The 26760-nt window shown below is 29.7% G+C and overlaps 1 pseudogene; it reads left to right on the top strand.

Moving 5' to 3' along the window:
* The first annotated feature begins 9460 nt into the window (after positions 1-9460).
* LOC129308921 (cystathionine beta-lyase, chloroplastic-like) lies at positions 9461-19825 on the top strand (annotated as a pseudogene).
* Positions 19826-26760: the final 6935 nt, after the last annotated feature.

Raw genomic sequence — 26760 nt, 5'->3', positions numbered from 1 at the left:
TGAGTACTATAGTGTTCCACACATGATTTGTTTTCCTAAACGGTTTGGGTTTGTAATAAGCCATTCCATGCGTGATGGTATTTTGTTTCCATATGAGTTTTATCACATAGAATTGGCTTTGGCATTCTGCCAGCTAAATCACATGTGAGAGCTTAGGAATCACAAACGAGTTTTGTCACACAGAATAGGTTGCATATTCTTACAGTCCAAAACACTCATAAGACACCATGTGGTTCATGCTTGAATTATCACATATGCATGTCTGGAACTTGGAAAACTCCATTTCATGCGTGAAACATCTAATTACACATAAGAAATGTCACCAATAGCTAGTAACAATGTTCCAACAGTCTATCAACTGTCAAAACTGTATATGTGATATAATTCAAGTCTAGAACAAGAATTCTAATCTTTGAGTGCACTATTAATTATTTGAGCATTTTAAAAAACTTTCAAATTGTGCATAAATGTTTAGCATTCATTTATCACTCTTAATATAGTTAGTGAAAAAGTTCTCACAAGTTTATAAGCTTTCATTTGTAATTTATTTACTCTTCAAGAAAGTTTTTCTGTGAAAGTTTTTATAATTCATCTAAAATCTTGAAAACGAGTTTTTCAAGTGATTATAACAACTTGCCTGATTGTAGTAAGGTTTTGTTGTTAAATCAAGACAAGTTAAATCTTGTGAGTTGTATTGTAGTAGCAAGCATCCATTGAAACTTGTAGTTTTTAATTGAAAATCTCAAGTATAAGGATTCGATGTAGGCCAAGTTTAGGCTGAACCAGGATAAATCTCAGTGCATTATCTCTTTCCTTCTTGCTCAAATCTTTTCACACTTTAAGCTTTCAAGAAAATTTTTTTTTAGTGTCACTCAATTCACCCCCCTCTTAGGTGCCCGCCTATCCAACACACAAGCTATGGCATGTGGCATGGCGACCAATTTCTTACTTTGCCTCATGCCATAAGAACCCAATTTAATCCAACTTCTATCTTAGCCCGATCTTAAAGCTATTCAAGATCCAAAATGTTAATTAACAATCTAAAAATATGATTAACTTAATTAATTATTTTTTAAATTAATATCTTCTTTAATTAGCAATTAAGTTCATATCAAAAACTCTGGACACATCCCAAATCAAGCTTGAAATGGACAATTCAACATAGTTTCACTATAAATGTTTGACACTTAAGGTCAAAGGACTTATGAGCTTAAAGTGGAATCTAAAATGATGCATTCTCGTGAAATTAATGACATGAAATTAAACTCTCATAGTTTTCATATTAAATTTAAGAAAATTAAATAAATTAACTTATTAAACTTAATCTTCTCTTGATATTCATGCTCTTTGAGGTTTTTGTTACTTCTATAGATCTTGAAATTTGTACAAGTAACAAACACATTTTCTTTTAATTTTGTAATAATAAAAACATATGGGTCAAATGTTATAACCAAAACTGTGACTATTTTGTAATAATCAAAACATATGGGTCGCCTCTTCAACAGTTATAGACACAACTGTCACCATAAATGGCTATTTACATCACTTATGGCCACAGAAACTAATAGCTATAAGTTCAAGCTTGACCTGTGGCTATAAATGCTTATTTTCTGTCACAATCCTGTTACAATTTGTGGTTAAAAGTTTTCATTTACTACCACACATCATTTTATGTAGTGAAAATGAGCTTTTAACTATGGCAAAAAGAAATTTTTGTACTGGTGCAATAATAAATAAAAAATTATAAAAAAAAGTTAAAAAAAATATTTAGAATGCTTATCTGGAATTTGAATGTTTTAAATTACTTTCAAAGTATCCTATTCTAAGACCTCCTTCGATAACTCTGTCACTTGCGGGCTCAATTTTCTCCCACTTCTCTAGCACTGTGATCGTCGTCGCGTGCTGGAATGAAAGCAGGGGAAGGACTTTTGAATGACTGATGGAGAGAAATGGCATTTTAATAGGTGTAGGCCAAGGCTATGTGCCATGCCATCACTTACCCAGAGTTAATTTTGGTATTATTTTTCAATCTTCTTCGACCTTTATTTTTTTTGTTATCTTCATTCTTTTTTAATTAATACAACAGCCCCAAAACATATTGATTATATACATGTGTGTGTAATTTTATTTTATTTTCTAATACTCTACAATGTCAGAGGATTGGGTTGATTTTTTTTTCCCCAAACAAAACTTATTACTTGTTCCCATTTTCTGGGGAAAAAAAATCATGTCTTGAAATTAAGACTTTAAAATTTAACTTCTTCTAATTAAATTATATCTATTTAAATAATTACATGAAATAATCTACCATAATATTTTAAATTCTAAAATTAAAAATTGAGATATTATAGGTAACATATTTAACGATTAGTTTAATAACCATCAAATATTTCTTACGCCTCCACTTGTATAACGCTTTTCTATTTAATTGTTAAATTTAGGATGTCAAATAAAGTTATTTCTGTAATAGTGATAAATATAGTTCTCAAATGTTTGAATTGAATTTTTGAATTTTATATTTTTTATATTTTTAATTTATAAAATCGTATCAACTCATTTATAAATTCAGATTAGATACAAATTCGATTAAACTTAAAAGTTTACCTCTTAGTTTACTATTTTTACATTTTTAGCTTACAAAATTATGTTAACTAATTCATAAAATCAAATTAGATGCAAGCTTATTAAACTTGTTAAGCTCGTTATTTTTTTTTAGTTGAGCAAGTTAAGTATATATTATAAAGAATTTAGTTCATAAAATTTATAGAACCTGCTTCAAATAAGAAAAACAACTTAAAAGGTAAAAACTAATATAATAAAAAGGAAGCCAAAAATAGGTTTTCCTATTTTAAATTTTTTGTGCTTTGTATGATAATTTATTAATATAGATGTATTTAATTTCAATACTTTATATTTTAAATATATTTAAATTAAATTACAGTCATCTTTTATATACTTAATTATTTAATAATAAATTTTAATAGTTATTTATTAATAGAATTAAACTCTTATGAGTTTACGACTTGAGATTACACTTCTATGATGAATTTATTTAAATTCACGAATTTAACTACCTTAATGATATATGATGCCAATAATTTTAAAGATATTCCTTTTTAAATTATAAGACATTTTTTTAACTTATCTTGGTTTAAAATATAAGACATTTAGTAGATTTTAAATTTTTTTCCTATTTTATCCTTAGATTTATTAACTTAGTTTATTGTGTAACCTTACTGGTATTTATTACATTTTTCTCACTCTTCATGATAATTAAAATTTTATTAATTTGTAAGGAGATTCATGCTTTCTCATGTTATAATACTTCTTTAAAAAATATTATTTTACATTTAATTTATTATTGACTTTTGGGGAAACGAATAAAATTTTTTTATGATATTTATAATTAAAAATAAAGACATAATTAAATTTTATTAATATTTAATTTTTTTTAAATTTTATCATTTTAAAAAATTATTTAATAAAAAATTTGAATGATAAGAATGGGAAAAGTGGAGAAAAGGGAGGAATAAAAATGGAGAGACCCCTGGTCCGTTCGCAACGGAAGTGGGATCTCTCCACTTTTTTTCTCTCAATTTTTCTCAACTTCTCCCATCCTTATCATTCATTAATTTTATTATTTAAAAAAATTATTTAATAAAAAAATTTGAATGGTGGAGATGGAAGAAGTGGAGGGAAAGGAAGGGAAAAAAATGGAGAAACCCCCTGGTCGCTCATAACAGAAGTGGGATCTCTTCATTTTTTTTCTCTTCATTTTTCTCAACTTCTCCCATCCTTATCGTTCATTAATTTTATTATTTAAAAAAATTATTTAATAAAAAAATTTGAATGATGGGGATAAGAGAAGTGGAGGGAAAGGAAGGAAAAAAAAAAAAAAAGAAGAGACCCTGATCCGTTCGCAACGTCTCACTACTACACGCTTGTCATGTTTGTTGGAGCCATTAATGTCAACTCTCACGTCATGGAGGCCGTTCCAGTCTGTACTGTCTCTGTACCTTTCATGATTCCTTTTTTTTTTTTTTAAATGCAGCCATCCTCGCTTTTAAATCCCTCCATCACTGTTAATGACTACAATCGCCATGCGCCCATACGTTCTTTTTCTTTGGGAAAATTGTGATTGCGGTTCATACGAGTGAATATTAATGTTTTGAAAATTTAACTGGCCATTGTACTGCTTCACAAGTTAATAGTCGAACCGTGATGTGAATCGTTCAAACAACCGCTCATAAATAAAAACGATATATTTTAAATAGTATATATTTAAAATAATAATAAATAACCATATATAATAACAAAAAATATTTAAATTTCAAATTAAACAAAACAATATACAATATAAAAAAAATATCCATCAATATTATATCATTTTCATTCAAAATATATGTAATTATTTTATAATTAATAAATTAAAACTTAAAATATATACTCCCTCCTTTAAAAGATATAAGGTATTTTTAGTCTTTAATTATAATTTTGAGTATATATTTTAAAGAGGCAGTGAGAAGTTGGACGTTCAAAAATATAAGATAATTTTAGTCTTTTAAAATGTGATCATTATCTTTTTTTTAAAAGTGCCCTTATTAATAAATGAGTTTATATTTTTATAGGTTGTTTAGTATGAGTAAATATAAAAAGATAAGGTTAATTTAAAAATAAAAAATTACTTTATTGGGGGTGAGATTCGCCTAAAAATACCTTACATTTTTAAACGGAGGAAATATATATATACATAATTCATACATATTTCTTGCATTTTTTTTCATTTCATTATGCTTATTAGGTATAAATATGTATAAATTATAATTTTGAAATATGAATCAAAAATAAAATATTAAAAAGTAATACTTCTTTGGTAAAAAAATGTAAAGCATTTTTTGAGGGGTTGGATGTTAAAAATGTAAGGTATTTTTAATCTTTTCAAGGTGTAATCATTACTTTTTTTTTAAATGTCCCTATTGAATTAATCATTTTATATTTTTTTAAGATGAAATATCTTTTTAAAATAAAGGTAAATATAAAAATATAGGATAGGTTTCAAGACAAATAACTACTTTATTGGGGTGAGATTTAGTTAAAAATATTTTTTATTTTTTAATAAAGGAAGTATGTCTGGTTCAACTGGGGTTTCTTGTCAATTTTACTAGTTTTGACACCGCTTCGACCGATTCATGGCTGGTTGTCAAATTTTTCAATTTTTTTGGTGACTGGACCAAACTTGGGACTTGTTCCTGATTGAACCGACTAGTTTAGTCTGATTTTAATAACACTAGTAAATATAATTTCAAGAGAAAGTACTAATACCGAAGGTGTTCAAAACTGGTCATTTAAATGATGATTTGAAAATAAAAAATGGCATAGTAGAAGGAAGAAAGAAAAGCTGATCAGAGTTTATGAAGAGGAGAATACCTAGTTAAATACACCTATTTTATTACTTCAAAAATAGTAATTCTTAAGAGAATATTAATATTACGAGAAATTATATTTAGCAACCAATTAAACCACAGGAGAATTGAATCAAATCAACTCTTTATAAACATGAAACTTATTATTCAAGTCAAAATACAAAGAAATATCGCAATCCACCGAAAATGAAAAGCCTACTTAACCCTATAACCATGAAAATAATTAGGTCAAGGAAAAAAAGGGAAAACGGACCAATGATAGAGGAAAATATTCAGCTACAAACATACATATATGAAAGGTCCCTATTGAAGAATTAATTTATATTATTTCTATAATTTTACTGTAAACTCTTGCTATTAATTTCATTTTCTTCAAATAAAAATTAGTAGCAAAACTGGTGAATGTGTGTGTTGGATGGAAGTTTTAAGTGTGTGTTTGAATTGGAGTGGACAAAATTGAGTTATCTAGGGTGAAATAATTGACTGCTCAAACATGATTCATGTTGAAATTAATTTTGTCATAATATGATTTATATTTGGATGTGGTTTCTTCAAAAATGAAATTGATAACAATAAAAGATGTTCGGATGATTTTTAATCATCAAAAGCAATTTGGGTATATAATAATTAAAAAGAACATGGGTTTTTTGATATAACATGACTAATTAAAACTGCTATCATGTGAATACAAAATATGTCTGTGAGTGAGCTACTCCATTTGGCTAACTGTGCTTTATGATTCGGAAGTATCATACGCAAGATACGGTTTAAATATATATATATATATATATATAAATTAAAATTTTAAAATACAGCCAATTCAATTAAGAATATTAAAATATGAGTTTAGAGTTTATAATTTCTACACCTCACCATAATTCCCATATTTTACTCACTGCATAAGGATAGTGTAAATAGGAAACGAAGGCAAAAGAAGTACTTTCTCATCGAAAACAAAATGCAATCAATAAACTAAAAGATGTTGGTAAATATAAAAGAATTAAAAATAAAAACCCAAGAAGAAATACATATTTATGTGAGACCAGAGAATGAACCACTAAGTACCTCATCAATAGATAAGGTGTTAGGTTATCCATCCTTAATAGATCAGGCCATATAAAAGCCCAAATTGAGAAATGGGGCTCTTATGAGAATTATAAAAAATGTTTGGGTTCAAAATGCGATTTACTCAGGGTCTTAAAATATAATATTCTCCAACCTTTGAATTTGAAACATGAATGGTTAGAGAAACTACTGCATGTTCCCATAAGAGGTGTTTATGGGTGTGGTTTCAGACAGTTCACATTTTTTTGTTCTCTTCGTGAAGAAAGAAACATAACGCTCTCATTTTTCATCTATCTTATTTTTTTTTTTCTTACAATTCTTTTCTCTTAAAGAGTGCATTTGTTGTACACCCAAATAAGTTCAACTGGTGTAACTTTGTTCCTGCATACGTATGTGTGAATTAAAGACTCAAGGCATGTTTTTCCTCTTCAGATTCTTTCATAAGGGGTTGTTTCCACTTAATTAGTGGTTTCAAATTCAAGTTTTTGAAATGCAACAATATTAAAACTTAGTGGTAAAACCCACCGCCTGAAAGGTTATGAAATGCTTGATCTAGATTAGTTTGGACCTTGGTTAGAAGACCTTTCAATTTCACATGAAATATGTTTAGGATACCAAATGTGCAAAGAGAAAAAAAAAAAGAAAATAACGACCAAGGACCTTTATATGAAATTTAGATCATTCAAAGATTAATTATTGTTAAAACTTAAATAGATATTGTTGATAAACAATTGTCAATAAATTATTATTAATTTAAAATAAATTATTGTTAAAATTTAATTGAACATTTGTTTATAAAATACTAACTCAAATTAACAAATATCTATTAAAATTTTGATAATAATTAATCCTAGACTTGTACTCCTTTCGTTCAAAAATATAAGATATTTTTTAAAGACTTGAATGTTAAAAAATGTAAGACACTTTTATTCTTTTGAGGTGTAATTATTATCTTTTTTTAAAAGTGCCTCTATTGATAATAACTTTATATATATTATAGGATGTTTAATAGGGATAAATAGAAAAGATATGATTAGTTTAAAAGTAGGTAACTACTTTATTGGATGGTAAGATTTAATTAAAATGTCTTATATTTTTAAACAGAGAGAGTATAAATTTTAGACAAAGATCCTTAATTTTTATTTTCTCACAAAAAAAAGGGACGGGCAAAGTTAGAGTCAATAATTCAGGCTGAGCCCGGCGGGCTAGCTCGAAACTACTCAAAAAAAATTAGGATTGAATTTAAAAAATAAATTTGTTTTTATGTTTAGGCCTATTCGGTAGTCCAAAAAGGCTCGAGAAAATTCGGGCTAAGCCAGATTTGGTTCGGGCTTGGCCCGAATACCCAAATAAAAAAAATTTTATTTTTACAAAATATATAAAATATGATAAATATTAATTAATTATTTACAAAATATATTAAAATATTATATATTTGAGTCCTATACATCATTTAAGTATAAAAAAATTTTGAAAATAAAATAATTAATTTTAAAGTAAAAAATTGATTAAAAATAATTTTAAAAATAAAATTTTAATATTTGAGCCACTCGAAACGTGAAAGAATTTGAGTTGGATGTAGCTATTTAATCTTTTTAAAAAGTAAGACCTATTCAAATTCGAATTTATTTGAAACCCAAATAAATCCAACCCGTATGAATTCTCAACCTTCGGCGAAGGATTGCAAGTGTAGGGAATATGGGCACTTGGGAAGCATGAATGCTTGAACGTGCTTATGAGGCAAACTAGTTATCCTGTTGGTGGTAGTGGGGCTCGAAATCCAAAACGCCAGCTGCATCCACCTTTGAAAGCAAATTATGCTTTGAAGTGACCTGAAAATTTGTGTACCATTTTCAGCGCTAGCTAGTTCCAGCTGTGTAAGATGCGGTGGGGTTTGGCTTGGGATATTTTTATCATATTTATTTAATTTTTTTAAGATTTGATTTAACTTGAGATTATAAAAAATTGATTTAAATTTTTTTAATTAATTGAAATAAATGTCTCTCAATAAAACAAACAAATAATTATAAATTGTTAAAATTTAACTTGCATAATGTATAACTACAATAATTTAAATAAATAAATAATTTAATTTATAAAAAAATTTAATAACAATATACAACTTTTAACAATTTAAATTTATTTATTTATATGATAATTATATGATAAAAGATAATTAAATTTGAATTATTCTTTTTAGGGTCTGGATCCTGGCATAGTCCACTTTCTCCTTTTCTTCTCCTCATCTTATCTACACCTTTAAATAATAAAATGAATGATCTGGATTTAATTATTTTTTGACCAATAAATTTAATTGTTTTATAAAATACTTATCACATAAAAAATAAATAAATTTAAACTATTAAAATTTGACATATACATTTCACAGTCGTATACCATTACTTAAAAATTTTATAAATAAAGTTTTTATTCATTTATTTTATTGTAATTATATTATGCATGTTAAGTTTTTATAATTTAAAATTATTTGTTTATTTTATTATGTGGCACTTGGTTAAACTCTCTGAGGGAGTTAAATTATCTTATTTCGGAGCTTAAAAAATAGAAAAGGAAAAAGAAGGAGCCGCGGAGGGACACTGTGGGGAAGGATTATGAGGAGATCTGCTTCCATTTATTTTATTTCATCTATCTTTATAAATAATACTTCTTCCATTTAAAAATATAAAATATTTTTAAAAAAATTAGATGTTAAAAAATATAAGGTATTTTTAGTCTTTCAAAATATAATTATTATTTTTTTTTAAAGTGTCCCTGTTGATAGTGATTTTATATTTATTATAGCGTATTTAATAAGAATAAATATGAAAAAATAAAGTTAATTTAAAAATAAATAATTATTTTTTAATGATAAGATTTGATTAAAAATTTTTTATATTTTTAAATGAGGGGAGCATGTTTTTATCTGAATTTTGAATACCAATAAAAATTTGTTAACCAAAGAAAAAGCGAAAATGAATGAGAAGAGGATCGAACCAGTGTGGCTCAGCTTAATGTCACATATGATATTCCATGATCGTGTAAAGACCAATGTAATGAACGATCTGCTGGTTAGTCCTCCCATAATATGGGTAAAGGGGGCGACATTGGCATTGGGAATGTTCTGCCTCAGTTTTCGGGCTGAGTGCACAATTGGTCGGGGGCTAGTGCCGCCTCCCTGATGAGCCCATGGCAGGGCGAAACCAGTATGATTCGTATGTGATAAGGCTTGTCCTGAGGATTATGGGGTCCTCCAGGACGCCGCACGGGCGCCGTGTGCTGCGCCAGACTCTCAGCCCATGACAGAGTGGTATCAGACCAGGACGTACTTTACTGTTATGTGCCTGTGGGTCCTACGTTGGGACTGATCGACCTCGACACTACTCCAGAAAGGCCTCCGAGTAGGTGGGTCCAAAAGTGGGGACTTGGGGGGGAAGGTTGGCCGTTGTCGACTCCACTTCTGTTGGCTCGCGGGTGCGAGTGGGTCCGAAGAGTGCAGGACTCGGGTGGCCACTCAGCAGTAAGCTGATGTGTTTGTGGCAGTACTGTACATACGATCCTTGGGCGGAGTCTTTCTCCCCTAGTACGAGGGCGTGCTAGATTGGGTGTGGGAGAATGTCATGGATGATATCTCCGTAACCGTGTAAAGACCAATGTAATGAACGATCCGCTGGTTAGCCTCGCACAATATGGGTAAAGGGGGCGACATTAGCATTGGGGGTGTTCTTGCCTCACTCTTCGGGCTAAGTGCACAACTGGTCAGGGGCTAGTGCTGCCTCCCTGATGAGTCCATAGCAGGGCGAAACCAGTGTGATTCGTATGTGGTAAGACTTGTCCTGAGGATTATGAGGTCCTCCAAGACGTCGTACGGGCGTCGTGTGCTGTGCCAGACTCTCAGCCCGTGACATTAAGCTTGGATACTGCTTGGAATTCAAAACGAGGGATCGTTCTGCGTGCCACTCGCGTTCGGCACGCGAAGGAATTATGGCTAGTTAATGCTTGAAAGTGAGTGATGTTCGTACCATTCTCTATCTTTATGGCGGCTGTTATTTCCCCAAAAAAGAAAAAAGGTGCGTGATATGTGCATGCATGTTTTTTATTCCCAAAAAAAGAAAGAAAGTGGTACTAAAGAGAGTGTGATATATATAGCTCGAAGAGCAAAAGCAAACCTATATAGCTCTCTCTTGATCTTCAATGATGGCATTGGCTTCAATGTTTCTCAGCCCTTTCATTACTCCGGTCGGTATTAATCTCCAGTGTATGATAACAACAATACTACTTTTGTTATTGCTGCTTTTGCTGCTCCTCCTTCTGCTACTTTTATTGCTGCTGCTATTACTAGTATGTATCCAAACATGCTTTTGTTCTGCTCAAAATTATTCAGACATTTTTCTTTTTTTTTATTAATTAAGACATTTTTAAAAGAGAGGTCGTGCTTTAAAATACAATATATTTGAAAAATTTAAAATTTATTAAATATATTTATTCTAACATTACTCTCTCTATCACTATTTAATTTCTGTCACTTTCTCTTTTTAATATATTGAATGAAGGTTTTTTTATGTTTATACTTTTGTTATGAAAAAAAAGTTATTATATATTAATAAAGTTTATTAATATGTAAGATTTTATTTAAAAGTATATTATAATTTAGGATACAGTAAGTGTTATTTTTAAAGAAATTACATCCAAACACAAATCACACTAAAAAAAACTTTAATTCTACCAGAAATCAAGTTTGCATCCTCGATTCCAATCACCAAACTCAATTTTGTCAACACTTAGTGTTTGGATTTTAATTAGGAAAAATTAATTATAGAAAAAATTAATTATTAAAATGTGATGATGTTTGGATAAATTTTTAAAAATTGATTTTGATAAATTGAATATGTTTGGATGATTTCTTGAGAATCAATTTTGAATGTGCAATTAAATTATATAAAGAAAAGGAGCCAAATGAAGTTTTATAAATGAAAGAAATTTCAACTTCTCTAAAATGGAGTTTCCCAAGCCTTGTAAAATGAGAGTGTTTAAATAAATTTTTACAAAATCATAATTTTAATCCCAGAATTGATTTCGAATGAGTATCTAAATAGGCCCCAAGACTTCCATCCAATAACTCTCTCTCTCTCTCTTCTATGTAGTTTTGCTACCAAGTTTTCATTTGAAGAAAATGAAATTGAAAGCTAGTTTATGGTAAATTAAGTTACAGAAATAATATATTATATTCTATCTTTGATTATATATTGATAAATTAATCCATAGGATCTTTAATTTTTGTACTTACCAAACGAATAGGACAAACAGGACCGTGGTAAAATCAGATTCCCATCGTAGGCTGCGTGCATAATGTTTACGTTTCTCATTATTATATTGTTTTTTTAGAGCAAGAGTAATGGAAAGAGTGCACTAGCTTGGGATTTAACAAGTTGCCATTTTGTCAAACCATTCAAAGGGCTTCAGACAAAATTGTTCAATCCATAGTGAGGATGACAAGCTGGGCAGTGGATAGCAATGCAAAGAGGTTTGAGCTTGTGTATATTGTGTGTGTATATGTATCAACTCAAATAAAGTTTTTATAACTTATTTCAATAAATTTTTAACTCAATTAAAGTGATTCCAGCGGTTTAAATTTTAAGTTATTCAATTATAAATGGGAGTATAAATATTTCCCAATCAAATAAAGTAATTTTATAACTCCTTTAAATAAATTTCCAACCCAGTTAAAATGATTTTAACACTAGTGATATAAGTTGATCAATTGCAAATCTGAGAGTACAAAATGTTACTCAAATAAAGTCATTTCATAACTTCATTTAACTAAATTTACAACCCAACTAAAATGATTTTAGCACTCCAAAATTTTTAGTTGGCATTTCAAACACAAATATTTAGTCAAAAATATTATTTTTAAAATTAAGAAAATGACTATGATCCTAAAATTTGCGATATTTGGAGGTCCTCGTTTATAATTTTTCTTTTTATTTTATATGTAAATAGTTTTAGCTTCTATATCTGCAGATGAACATACTTGGGAGCCTAGTCTTCTACAGTGTTAGTGAATTTCGATGGTGGGCTTGATCCTTATGGAGCAACTAGCACGCCAATTTACCAAACTGCTACTTTTCAAATGGTGAAAAATTGATCTATACTTGCTGATCTCTTTAGTGTATTTAGTACCACTACTAATATTTCATGATATTTTTTGGGAGAATGACATTAAAGTTACATAATAGTAAATTTATGACAGTTAGATTCTCCACAAAATTTTTAAAAAAGTAGTTGTAAATTTTTAAATAGTTGAAAATTCAAGACCTTTAATTGAAAATAAGACATTTAAATTTTAAATATAAATCTCAATTTATAATTGATTTGTTTGAATTAATATTTACAACTTATTTTTTAAAAAATTTTGTTGAGAAATTAACTATAATAAATTTTTTTATTTTGGGACTTTATTGTCAGTCTCTCATATATTTTCGTATTGTACTTTTTTTTTTTTTTGCATGCAGCCTTCTGCAACAGATGCTGGTCATTATAACTATAGTAGAAGTGCAAACCCTACCCGAGATGCTTTGGAAAGGTTTGATCTGATTTAATTTGTTCTCTTGAATTTTGTTTATATATATTTCTTCCTTCCATCTTGTTTTAATTAGCTTAATTAATTATTTTGTGATATATTCTAAGGTTACTAGCCAAGCTTGACAAAGCAGATCGAGCCTTTTGCTTTAGCAGTGGAATGGTTGCTTTGAGTGCTGTTTGTCAGCTTGTTCGATCAGGTAGATTTCCTCATCTTTGTCAACTTGTAAAACATACAGCAAGATTGGAAGCATATGTGCATAAAGTAGTTCAAAAGAAAATTATTAATAAAATAAATTATTTTTTTTGGGTCAATTAATGTGTATCTGTATAAATATTTAAGGGAAAATATCATTCAAAAATTGCTAAGGTGATTTAATATCAAATAAGAATCAAATAATTTTGAAATATAATTGTAGGGACTAGTTTGAAAATAATTTCAATAGGAAAATAATATATAATACCCTTGCTTTTCTTTTTAATTGATGAAAAGTAGTCGTTCATTTATTAATAAGTATCCATTAGTATTTAATAAAAAATCATTCGTTAATTAATTGGCAAGTTGTAGAATCTGAAAGAACTTAGTTATGGGAAGGGACAAGTAGTGTCTATCATATTTTAACAAGTAGCAATTCATTAGTAAGAAATTATTTATTAATTAACAAGTACCCATTCATTATATTAATTGACAAGTTCAAGAATATGAAAAAGTTTAATTGTAGGAAGACAAGTTAGATTATGTTTCAACAAGTAGCCATCCATTAATTAACAAGTATTAATTCACATTTAACAAAAAATTATTCACTAATTGATAAATTAAAAAAATAAAAAATAAGGGTATTATAAATTTTTTATCTAAAATTATTTTTAAATTAGTCCCTTAGTCGTGTAGTAATATTTTAAAAAGTTTTTGTTCTTGTTTGATATTGAATTGTCTTTGTTACACTTGAATGATATGTTCCCAATATTTAATATGTTACAAATTGAGGAATTTGTGGGTTTAGTGCGCACCATTCACCTGGCAAGGGAGTTGATGACATGTGTTTGAGTCAGCATGAGAAGAAAGAATATGGGAGACAAGTGTTCAGTGTTTCTAGACTAACAAAAGCCTCCTACTAATAGTGAGATAGTACGGCATCATAATGGTTTTACGGAATAATTAAAAAAATAAACCCCCCAAATTATGTACAGTTAGTCCTATTTTTTGATAAAAATATCAAATTTATTAAAAAGATAAAAAAGAAATTTACAATAATATAGGTCACTAAGCTAAGCCTAGGTGAAAAAAACCTAATTGTATCAATAACAAATGAAATAGAAGCAAATTAAAACAAGAAATTAAGGAATCTATATCATAAGCAAGGACACATGAGACTAAAGAGCTTTGCTGAAGAGTTCGCAAAAGCCTCTGATTGTGACAGATTATATAAAGAGGACATGATCAGTTATTATCCACATTCAAGGCAACCAAAATTGTTAAGTTTTCTTTAAATATTGATAACAAATCCTAACACTATGTTTGAGATGACATCCAGATAATTTAATTATTTGTTAAGGTCTAATATTATAATCTTAACTGGTTGTGGTTATATGTTATATTTTTATTGATAAATTTTAACAAATGAAATTCATATAATTTTATTTTCTTCACATAAATATAACAAGATTAAAAGAGAAAATTGGCCGTTAAATTATCATTAGTTGACTAGAAAATAAGCTCAAAAATTATAAAAAAGGACCAATAAATTTTTCTTGGCCTTTTTGTAATTTTTGGGTCTTTTATTGTAAATTTTTTATTTGTTATGTTCTAATCAACTAATAGTCAAAGTTAACTTTTATTAACAGTAGAGATCAAATTGTACTATTTTCAAAAGTTGAAGCAGAATATTACATAAAAAATGAGTTTAGGGTTCCAAACATTTATGAACCAATAATTTAGAGGTCAATTTACTCTTTTATCCATATAACAATATATTTATTTCCTTTGATCTTATTTATAGAGTATAGAAAGAAGATCTTTTTAGGTCATATTTATAAGTTATTTTATTAAATTTTCATCTCAAATTTTCCCATTTGACCCTATTACATGTTAGAGAGAGAAAATATGTTAAAGTATGTATATTTAGTAAGGGGCAAAATTGAAAAATTATTAAATTTCTAAATAGAGTTAATGAGTTTTAAATTTTTTTCTAATTTTAGTAAAAATATGTTGGAAGCCCCTTATAAATAGGATAAAAGGAGTAACAGTTAACAAAAACAATTGGTGCATATTGTCTTGTGCTTAATTTTCATTTCAGATTAAGTAGTTGAAATGATTGCTTTTATTTTCATTTTTACTTATATACATTCTAAATGTGTAGGTGAAGAAATTGTTACTGGAGATGATCTCTACGGTGGTTCAGATAGACTTCTTTCCCAAGTGATTCCAAATTCTGGAGTTATAGTGAAGTAAACGTGGATTTTCATATTTCGTGACATTTTTTTCCTGTGGAGTAAACATTATTGTTGGATTGGTTCTAATGAGATGTGTGTATAGCTTTCCCCATTGATGAGGTTATAATGCTTGCATGCACAGACAAGTAAATACGAGTGATTTGGAGACGGTGGCCTCAGCTGTTGGACATAAGACTAAGTTGGTTTGGCTTGAGAGTCCCACCAATCCTCAGCAAAAGATATCTGATATTCGAGTAAGTTGTTTTTATTGTTTCGAGCAAGTCCAAATGATTGCTTTTGTTACAGTAAACAGTTTGAGAGGTTCAAATTTTACTCATTATTCTGAGTAAACTATATATGCAGTTATTGATCTTCTATCCAAACAAGTTTCTTGGATTTTCCCGTTTGTCAGTACTTGTCCATGATGTAATTATATATTCTCAATATAGTGACAAAATAAACTCTTGAATATGATAAAGAAAAATTCATTGTTATTTAAGTGTATATATGTGTCCTAGCCTATCACTATAATATACAAGGGAAAATCACACACCAGGACTGCTAAAGAATGATATTCGTAAATAAGATTTAATAAAGAATTAATTGTTGTTAAAATAAAAACATGAATTTATTTTTTCTTGAATAATAACTTTTTATTAGTCCTTAACTTATGTGTGAATAACATATTTCAACAATATTTGCATGCAATTTTCCCAATATTCAACCACCCAATGGTAGCTTGTACAATTAATTGTACGTCACACTATTGCATTTTAGTATTGATTGCATTAATGTATCTCTTTTATATATATATATATATATATATTCTTATACGAATATAATTTATTAAAGGTCCATTGTTAGTAGATAATTTTTAAAGTTCTTATCTAGTCCCTGCAATGTCCCGTCCTTATGTGATATTTATGATATATGAACAGGTAATATGGAATTCCTTTAAATGCTTTAACTCAAATGTTATAAAATTTCTGTCATTTTCTTGATTTATTGCCAGAAAATATCAGAGATGGCTTATGCACATGGTGCTCTTGTAATGGTAGACAATAGCATAATGTCTCCTGTGTTAAGTCAGCCATTAGAACTTGGAGCAGGTATTCATATCACTATTGCAAGATAATGAACTGTAATCATATTTAACAAGTTCATAATAACATGAACTAGCAATAAGTAGTACTTAAAAAGGTCTTAAGGTGAACATTTGGTCTCTTAATTGTTGCACTTACATGTATGATAATCTGAATTGGATTTGAACAAAATTCACTACTTCGATACATAAAAATTCATGGATTTGGATATCTATTTTTATTATATAATTGCTTTGTAATTTTAAGTTTTCTCTATATTCTAGTGATTTAAAATTTCAGCTACTTTAATTTTCTCATTTTCTTCGTGTTTTTACTACTAATGCTTTTGTTACTCTCTCCTTTACTATTATCTTTTATTCTCATCTTTTTATGTTTAAAAAATAGAGTTAAACTTGTCACTCTCAATATTTTATTTCTACTTGAAATCCCAGTTTGTTTCTCTTATATCTTTTTATGCTATATAAATAAATGATTTTAAATATACTTGGATTTTAAATGACATTTTAAATTAGATTTTAAACATAAAATTTAAATTCAAATAAATCAATCTAAATACTACCTAACTTCTTTTGATTTATTGTGCATGGGAATTGAAATAACTTTTCAAGGAAAAACAATATTTTAAACTCCCCCTCCCCACTCAAAATTGTTTAGAACATCCCGCGAGTTGCTCGTAAAAAAATGCCAAAAGAAATTCCTATTAAATGACAGCTACTATTGTTTTTTCCCCCTTTTTTTTTTCTCTAGATATTGTGATGCATTCAGCTAGCAAATTTATTGCTGGACATAATAATACCATGGCTGGCGTCCTTGCTGTGAAAAACAAAAGGTTGCAGCTCTTATTCTCTGTGTCTCAAACATTAAAGATGTTGAAGATATTGATTTGTTTATTAGCCACTTTTTCCCAATCTGTTAATTATTTTAGGAAATTTGTGAACTAAATTTCAAGCCTATGGCAAGCTTTGCTAGCGTATGTGATGCATAACATTTTATGTGCCTGATATATATCGTTTGTATTGTGAAGAATGAAATAATTTTCTCGCTCTTTCTTACATTGTTTTCTGTTTGTTTCGAGCATAGCAACCTCTAAGCCACTAGTTATTATATTTTTCATTACACTCAATTATATATGTTTCATCAACTATTTCCTATATTTGCATTGGGTAAAGGTTGGCAGAAGAATTGTATTTATTACAAAATGCAGTGGGTTCAGGCTTAGCTCCATTTGACTGTTGGCTCTGTCTGGAAGGAATCAAAACATTGGCCCTACGAGTTGAGAAGCAACAGGTGCCTTCTAATTTTCTGATAGCTAGTTTCAACTCCAATTTACTCACCTTAAAGCTTAGGTGCGATATTTTATTCAAACACTTAATTGGACCTCTTGAGTCCTGTCCCATAGATAATATATGTTTATATATATATATATATATATATTCATGTTGGATCGTTATATAATTTTACAAAGTGCTTAGTGTTAAGTTGTCCAATTATGGGATGTTAAGCTGATGTGAAAAGTTTCACATTGAATAAAGTTAAGCTTAAAGTCGAGTTTTAAAATATAGTATCCCTCACGATTCACCTGATTGATTTTTTTATTCCCGAGGAAGTGCATACATTACTTGAATCTTCTTCCATAATGGTACGGAACATTAGTATCATTAGAATAGATACACCACTCACTGTCAATATAAGAAGTCGAGTAGGCAGATTGGTTTGATTGGAGAAGGAAAAAAAAATTCTATTCTCTCCATGTTTCCAGATGATCGCTTCTCATTCCTACCAATCAAGCTTGACTTCCTTGCCATTGTAATTATTTATTTTTTAAAAAACAATAATAGTAAGTTAGAGTAAACTTATTTTGTAGGCTAATAGCCCAGAAGATTGCTGAGTTTCTTGCCTCCCATCATCGAGTAAAGAAAGTGAACTATGTTGGTTTTCCTGGTCATTCTGGACATGACCTGCATTACTCTCAAGTATGCTTTTGCTAATTGAAATTCAACATTTTTGCTGATATGCATGAAATAATAATTTTGTGCATTGTCTGGGTTTTTGTTTCGTAGGCTAAGGGGGCAGGATCTGTGCTTAGCTTCTCGACAGGCTCACCAGCACTCTCAAAGCATATTGCCGAAACGACCAAATACTTCAGCTTGACTGTCAGTTTTGGTAAATATATTTTTGGAAATATATATACATAGTTATGTAAATTGTTATCATTTGCATGTATTCTAAACTAAGTGACTTGCCTATCAACTGAGTCAATTTATCAAAATGGTAAGATGGTGGTGTGATTGAGAATCGTTGCTGACAATGAATTTAGTAGTTAGTGTGTCAAACTTATACTCTCTTTAGTTTCATTTATAAGATAGAAAGAGAATAATTTTCTTGGTGCTAATTGTAAAAGCTTGTCATTCACTTTTTATCACAAATTTTTCCTTTTACCCCTAATTAAATTTTGGTGAGAGAGTACTCTATTAAAGCATGGTCATTTATTAGGGGCAAAGTTAGAAACATTTTAAATTTTTAGCGAGAGTTAGTAAGCTTTAAGGGTTTTTCTAGTTTTATTAAAATAAATTAAAAGCGACTTAAAAATAAGATGAGATAGACAATATTTTTTCTTATGGACTGACCATGTGATCTTTCTAGTTTATAACATTATTGGTTTAATATTCCTTTCCCCATGTGAGTGTATCAAAGGATAACCTTGTAATTAGTTTATGGGAGAATAATATTAGGTTGTAAAAGAGAGAATTAGTGACAATTAGATTCCTGATAAAATTTTTAAATAACTTGCAAATATATATCAATTGAAACAGTTATAAAGTCAATAATTTTGATCGCAAATAAGACATTTGAATTCTAACGTAACTCTTATTTTATAATTGGAATTCCTGTTTGCAATTCCCTAAATCAATATGTAATTTATTTTCAAAAATTTTGTGAGTGACATAACTGTCATAAATTCCTTCTTTTGAAACTTTTCTATCATTCTCTCTTAATTTATTAAACTTTTGAATTTTGTTATTGTAAGGTGGTGTGAGGTCCAGCATATGCTTGCCATGGTATTCGTCCCATTCAGACGTGCCTATAGAAACTCGTCTGGCCATAGGTTTAACTGAAGATCTTGTGCGCATTTCTGTGGGGATCGAGGATGGTAATGATCTTATTGCTGATCTAGACAAGGCTCTCTATGCTGACACGGCTTGTTTGCTTCAAGTTATATGTTAGTATCGTTTTGGTTTTGATTGAGTATGCTGACGATAACGTATAGTTCGATTATCTTACAATAATCCCATTTCTTTTGTAGTTTCCTATTTGCATTGAATAAGGCTGTCAATGATTCAATTTTATTAAAGTAGGGCTTTTTTATTAGGGAAAATGACAATCAAGTCCCAAAATATCAATTTTATACCAGTTAAGTCCCAACTAATTCTAAAAGGTCAATCAAGTCCATGCTGTTTTTTCCCAATCAGAATTACAAATGAAATGACGAAAATGCCCCTATGAGTAAATATAACATGTACACTCATTAGCTCCAACATTTCCCTCCCGATTTATCTCTCTCCCGCCATTGATGAGAGCTACATGGAAGCGGTGGAGCTGTACGTTGAAGAATACCCATTCCTGAAATAGAGTTATGCTTGGAAGAGGTGAGTTGCCTTAATTATTGACTCAAGGAAGCTTAAGGAGTTGTGCTGGTACGTGCAGACAGTTTTTTTTTTTTTTTTGCAAATCCTTGCATCTAAACAAAAAGGTTTACTCCATGAAGGTTTGATTTCTTGCAAAATGGCTTTCATAAGGAAAAAGATGGAACGGTTTTCTGCAACTGAACATGAAAGATTTTTTTTATTTCACGTTTCTAAATATTTGGCATGAAGATTCGACATTTTGCAACTGAAAGTGTAAGAAATTACTATCAAGTGTCCATATTTTAAGATGGAACGCTGTCACTGTTTAACTGATGCGAAAATCACTTATGTCAAAAGTAACTTATTTTTAAGTGATATATTATTACATTTTATTTTGTTTCTTGTAGGTTGATATTATTGGGTACGATGAAAGTAGTTGTTTAAAGAAAATTTTTTGTTCATTTTAGTGGAGATATTGTAAAAGATATGCATAGGACAATGCATTATGATGGGGGGAGTTGTAATGGAAGAATGATTAGAGAAGGAATGTCTCTTGAAGGACTTGTTAGATTGATTTCATCATGCTTGAATTGTGATTTAAATGGAATAGAGTTGAAGTACACAGTCAAGTTTGATTGCAATGCTCTTTTAGACCTTAAAGATGATGAAGGGATAAATCAATTAATGAAATTGAATGATAATTTTGCTCATGTGTAAATCATTGGGAAGATATAGCAAAGTACAGAGGCAACAAGAGATTCAATTGATGGGTAAGTTTTTTTAATAGTTGCATAATTAATATTATGTTAATATGAATATAGATGGTAGTAATAAACATGATTTGAATGAAAATGCAGAGCAAAATGTTCAGCTGAGAATTCACATGCTACACAAGATCTTGAAGTTCTACCATGTGCAATACAAAGTATCCCAACACTAATGCCTAAGCTGAATGCAACAAAGTGGAAAGATTTACTAGTAGGACCTGAGCAGATTTTTGCGAGTGCTGATGATTGTAGACAAGCAATCTACAAGTATAGTGTTGCACTATGCATGTTATCTTCGTAGTTCATAGGAGAAAATATACAATGACACTATGCATCATATTGAGACCCATGAGATGTCAAAGCCAAATGCATTGACAGTATCTAAGCTCATAAGCCAAACCTTTTTGCTACCTCCTAGAACATCTCGATCAGCTAGCAGACCTCGTCATGTGAGGATTGAGTCTCAATATCAGCAGAAGAAGGTTTATCATTGTTCTCATTGTCATGAAGCAGACCGTACACGGAAGAGGTGTAGAAATCTAAATCCAAGTTGATGTTATTGTAAATGGGTTACCACATGAACTTGGATTTAGGTGATATACATAGATGGGTAGTTTTAGATCAAGTTAGATTTGGTTAACATATATAGGTTTTTATACATATATATATTGATAGTATTGGGGTTTTTTGATACATAGCAACCCTCTTTTATAAATTCAAGTTCATGCTTTTGTGTATGTGGACAACTGATATGTGCAGATGCATTAGATGAATTAATACATGCAACTTATATGTACAGTTCATATCTTTTGTAATCACTAAAAGTGTGTTGTTTTAAAATTTCGAACAGAGGTTGCAAATTATTTGTAAGGCAGTTGCAAAATTTGGTATGTCAATTGCAAATTACTGGAGCCATGTCCTAAAATAATTTGGTAGCTTTGCAAGTTTAAGAATTCAAAAGTTATTCCATCCAAAATTTCGAGAATGAGTTGCAAATTATTCGTAAGGAAGTTGCAATATTTAGTATGTTAGTTGCAAATTACTGGAGTCATATCCTAAAATAATTTGGTAGCTTTGCAAGTTCAAGAATTTAAAAGCTATTCCACCCAAAATTTTGAGAATGAGTTGCAAATTATTCGTAAGGAAGTTGCAAAATTTAGTATATTAGTTGCAAATTACTGGAGCCATATCCTAAAATAATTTGGTAGCTTTGCAAGTTCAAGAATTCAAAGTTATTCCACTCAAAATTTTGAGAAGGAGTTGCAAATTATTCGTAATAAAGTTGCAAAATTTGGTATGTCAGTTGCAAATTACTGGAGCGTTATCCTAAAATAATTTGATAGCTTTGTAAGTTCAAGAATTCAAAAGTTATTCCACCTAAAATTTTGAGAAGGAGTTGCAATTTATTTGTAATGAAGTTGCAAAATCTGGGATGTCAGTTGCAAATTACTGGAGCCATATCCTAAAATAATTTAGTAGCTTTGCAAGTTCAAGAATTGAATAGTTCTTCCACCCAAAATTTTGAGAAGGAGGTGCAAATTATTTGTAAGAAAGTTGTAAAAGCTGGTGTCTCAATTGCAAATTACTGGAGCATTATCCTACAATATTAACTTTAAGAATTCAATAGTTCTTCCACCCAAAATTTTGAAAAGAAGTTGCAAATTATTCATAAGACAGTTGCAAAATCTGGTGTCTGAATTACAAATTACTGGAACGTTGTCCTAGAATAATAACTTTTTTAAAAATTCAATAGTTCTTTCATCCAAAATTTTGACAAGCAGTGGCAAATTTGTCTCGAGCTAGTTACAAAACTGGGTATCTAAGTTGCTTGACAACTTGATTGATTGGGTATAATGTATAACTTGAACATTATAAATACGTTTCAATATTAAAAGTTAGAAATAAAATTGTGAAAATAAATTATAGAGTTATAAAGTTGCAAACTTGATTAATTGGGTACAATGTATAACTTCGAACTTAAAATCCATTTGAGCATGTCATCACTTGTACAAACTACATAGTCCCCTTCAGCTAAGACACTCAGGAAAAAAATTGAAGAAAAATCAATTTCTGCATAATCAAAATGGTAAATGTTGATGAGGATCAGACTCTTCAGCTAGGCAAATGCATCACATCCATCAAAGATTAATGACCACAACAGATTACAGATTAATGACTTAAGCAACTGATCACTTAGGGCAGAGAAGGGATGTTAAACAGGACTAGAATAGAGATGATAGACAGCTTTATTGGACAGCTCAGGAAGAGATGACAGAAAGCTTTACTCGCTTGCAATGAGACAGGGAAGAGACGATGAACAGGGCAGGGAAAGAAGAGACGAGGAACAGGGCAGGGAAAGAAGGGATGACGAACAGGGCAGGGAAGAGTAGAGAAGGAGAAACCTCACATTTTCATCAGCCAAATAAGGGTATTTCGGTCATTTCTCATTATATTAAAATGCCACTCAAGGACCTAGGGACTTAACTGGCCTTTCAGAATGTTTTGGGACTTATCTTAAATAAAATTGGTCTTTTGGGACCTAATTGTCATTTTCCCTTTTTATTATCTTGCACTAGTGTCTTTACCTCCTCAATTAACTTAAAATGCAGAAACAGCCTCCCAAACATAGGCTTAGTGCTTTTAAATTTCATGACAATAATGGTGATGTGTGGCTTTGTTTAATGTTGGGATAATTGTATAATGTTTTTGGTACACATAATGGAAAATTTAATCCAAAATCCCACTATAAGGATTAATGGGCTTTTCCTTAAATCGAATAGCCTGTTAATCATAATAAAACTCCTTTTGTTATTAAAATTATGGGGTAATACCACTAACAGTACATGTGTGCATCTTAATTAAGGAGAAGATTCTATTATTTTCTTGTTAGATTCTTGAATTAAAAAAAAATTGAGGGATCAAATATCCTATGACTATAGCAAGGTGATGTTAACATATGATGCCAAAGGAAGTGACAATATAGAGAAGGGCTATATTAAGTAGCGAAAAATAATCATTTAATTAGAATTTTAAATTGCGTTCATAATGAAGGTTGAAAGGTTTTAAATTTTAAAAATTGTTTTTTTTAAATCTAAACATAATTTTTGTTGGGAGTTTTAGATCGTAATTATCATATGCACACAAAACATAATTTTAAATTTTCTAAACATAATTTTGGTTAGGGTTTTTAGATTGTAATTATCATGCACAAGTAAAATTTTTTTGGGAAAATTATATATGGGTCCCATAGAGCAAACTTATTTAGAGTCCTATGAAATTCAGAAACCACAATCAGGTCCATTGAGACTTGAGTGTAATTTGAAATTGAGATAAAAAAAATACCTATATTAAACATATATACATTATATCATTCAAATAATTTATAATTATTTCATTGGTATTTTACAACTATAAATTTAATTTTTTACAACTGTAACTTTATATACTCAATAATTAAACTAATCAGTTTAATTGTTGAATATGTGAAGTTATAGTTATAAAAAGTTGAAGTTATGATTGTAAATTATTGATAAAGTAGTTATAAATAATTAATATTAAATTTTGTTAATAACACATGATTGTTTAACTATTGGATATATGAAGTTATAGTTATAAAAAGTTAAAATTATATTTGTAAATTGCTGATAAAGTAATTGTAAATTAATTATTTCATTGATATAATATATATTTAATAGGATATTATTATCATTGCATCCTAACTTCAAATTATACTCAAGTCCCAAAGAACCTAGCTATGGTTTCCAAATTTTGTGGGACTTATTAGTAAATAAGTCTATTTCACAGGACCTACATATAATTTTCCTAAAAATTTTTTGGTGATCTATGTGGGTACATCCTAAAACAAAGCAAAAGGCTAATAATACAATTAATATAATTAATCAAGCTATAAAGCATTTTGAATAAATAATGGAGCTTGAATAGCATTGCACAATGCCAATTACCATGGAAATTAAATCCTCCCTTCTATAAGCCACAATGGTCCCTTAATTAACACACCTTCACACCCAACCAAATCTAGATTGCCCCTTGAGGAGCCATTCATATTCAATTTTCACCATTCCATATCAAGAGGATTTTCCATCAATCAGATACCACCAGATCATCATCTGCTAGCTCATAAACTTATGCATTTTTAGCCCTTTTTCTACAAAAATATATTAGTACAAAAGTTCATCACAAAAGCATCTTATTGAATGACTGCCTCACTTAGCATGATTATTATAACTGAACATTCATCTCATCATTCTCCTTTATGTTTCCTCTTAGACATTCCACTACACCCCGTTCAAAAAGTACCTTCTCTTGCCACTTGGCAACAACATCTCAACACTAGTGGAATATTTGAAGGAGAAAATATATATTCTCATTTAGGCTAGATATTGTAACACAACCAGGTATTTATACATCAAGATGGGAAAAAATAATAATAAGGGTTAAGGGTTATTTTTGTCCTTCAAATGTATGCAAAAGTTCACAAATGACCCTAAACTCAATTATGGGTTAATTTTATCTCTTAACTTTAAAGATTTTCTTCTTCCATAACAATGCATTGATCTAAGATGTTCTTGTTGAACCTTAGTTTTGACGATAACAAAAATTAAAGAAGATTTTATTTTTATAGATAATATCCTCATGAAAAGATGAGTTAAGATGTCACATGCTTATGTTTTAATTTTTTTTAAAAGAACTTTAGTTATAAGCAGTACCATTATATCATTGTTTTATAGATTCCCTTACTAATCCTTGAGAATGCCTGTTACTACTAGTACTCTCTTTTCATTGCCAATATTAAGGTATACTTAGAAATCTTTCAAGCTGTGACTCTTGGCTAGGGAACTAACTAGTCACTACATTATTATGCTCCAAGAGTTTTAAAAGCTTAGTTAGGGCTAATAATCAATTACTACTAGTATCATCAAATACCTTTATCAATTTAGAATGTCCAAGTGAATTACACTTGAACAATAATACTCCTACGCTACCTCTTCTTTCCCTATTGACTTTCATTTGTAAAAAATATGTGCAAAGGGACAGCGTTGGGGATCAGTTGGTGGGCTTTCATTTTTTTCAACATTTCCTTTCCTAGGTATTGGCAATTTGTGCCACCATGGGAGAAATTTGAATGTGGGCATCCACTGGGTTGTTACTTTTAGGGCACATGTGAGCTGTGGTCGTGGTATGTCTTGTGTCATAATGGATGCTATAAAGTCCCTCCTATAGAACACGGACTTTACTTACACCCACCACTACAATACTATAACACACAATCATATAGCCACAAAAGATATTTTGAAAAGACAGGATCCTGACTTAAGGTTAGAAGTGCACAAATATAAGTTTTGAGTTTAAGGGAGCATTTATAAACACACAATATCACTACCTTTAGAAGAGTAAAGTAATCATTCCTACTAAAATAGGGTCATGAGTTGTGGCATGCGGTACAAAGCTAGCAAGTCACACTCTGTGACATATGTTATGGCATGCACACCATGAGCTGTAGTTTGCATATTAGTATTTGCTGTAACAATAGCTTTATTGATGTGAACTTCCATCATGTGTCATTTTCACATATGATGTTTGATTAGAATGATTTAAGCACCCACATGAAACTTGGAAAATAAGCTAACTCATAAAGCAAGTTTGGACATGATCTAATGGTCCAAACTTGATTTGAACACTTAGGATGCAAAAAGGTACTTTTTGTACAAAAAAAAAAAGCACACCAAGTGTTCAAATTCAAACACTT

The sequence above is a fragment of the Prosopis cineraria genome, unplaced genomic scaffold (assembly GCF_029017545.1).
Source record: "Prosopis cineraria cultivar Desert tree isolate PC_DT_omini unplaced genomic scaffold, ASM2901754v1 PC4, whole genome shotgun sequence".
Taxonomy (NCBI): domain Eukaryota; kingdom Viridiplantae; phylum Streptophyta; class Magnoliopsida; order Fabales; family Fabaceae; genus Prosopis; species Prosopis cineraria.
The sequence above is the reverse complement of the archived record's forward strand: the minus strand, read 5'-3'. Positions and strand labels throughout refer to the sequence as shown.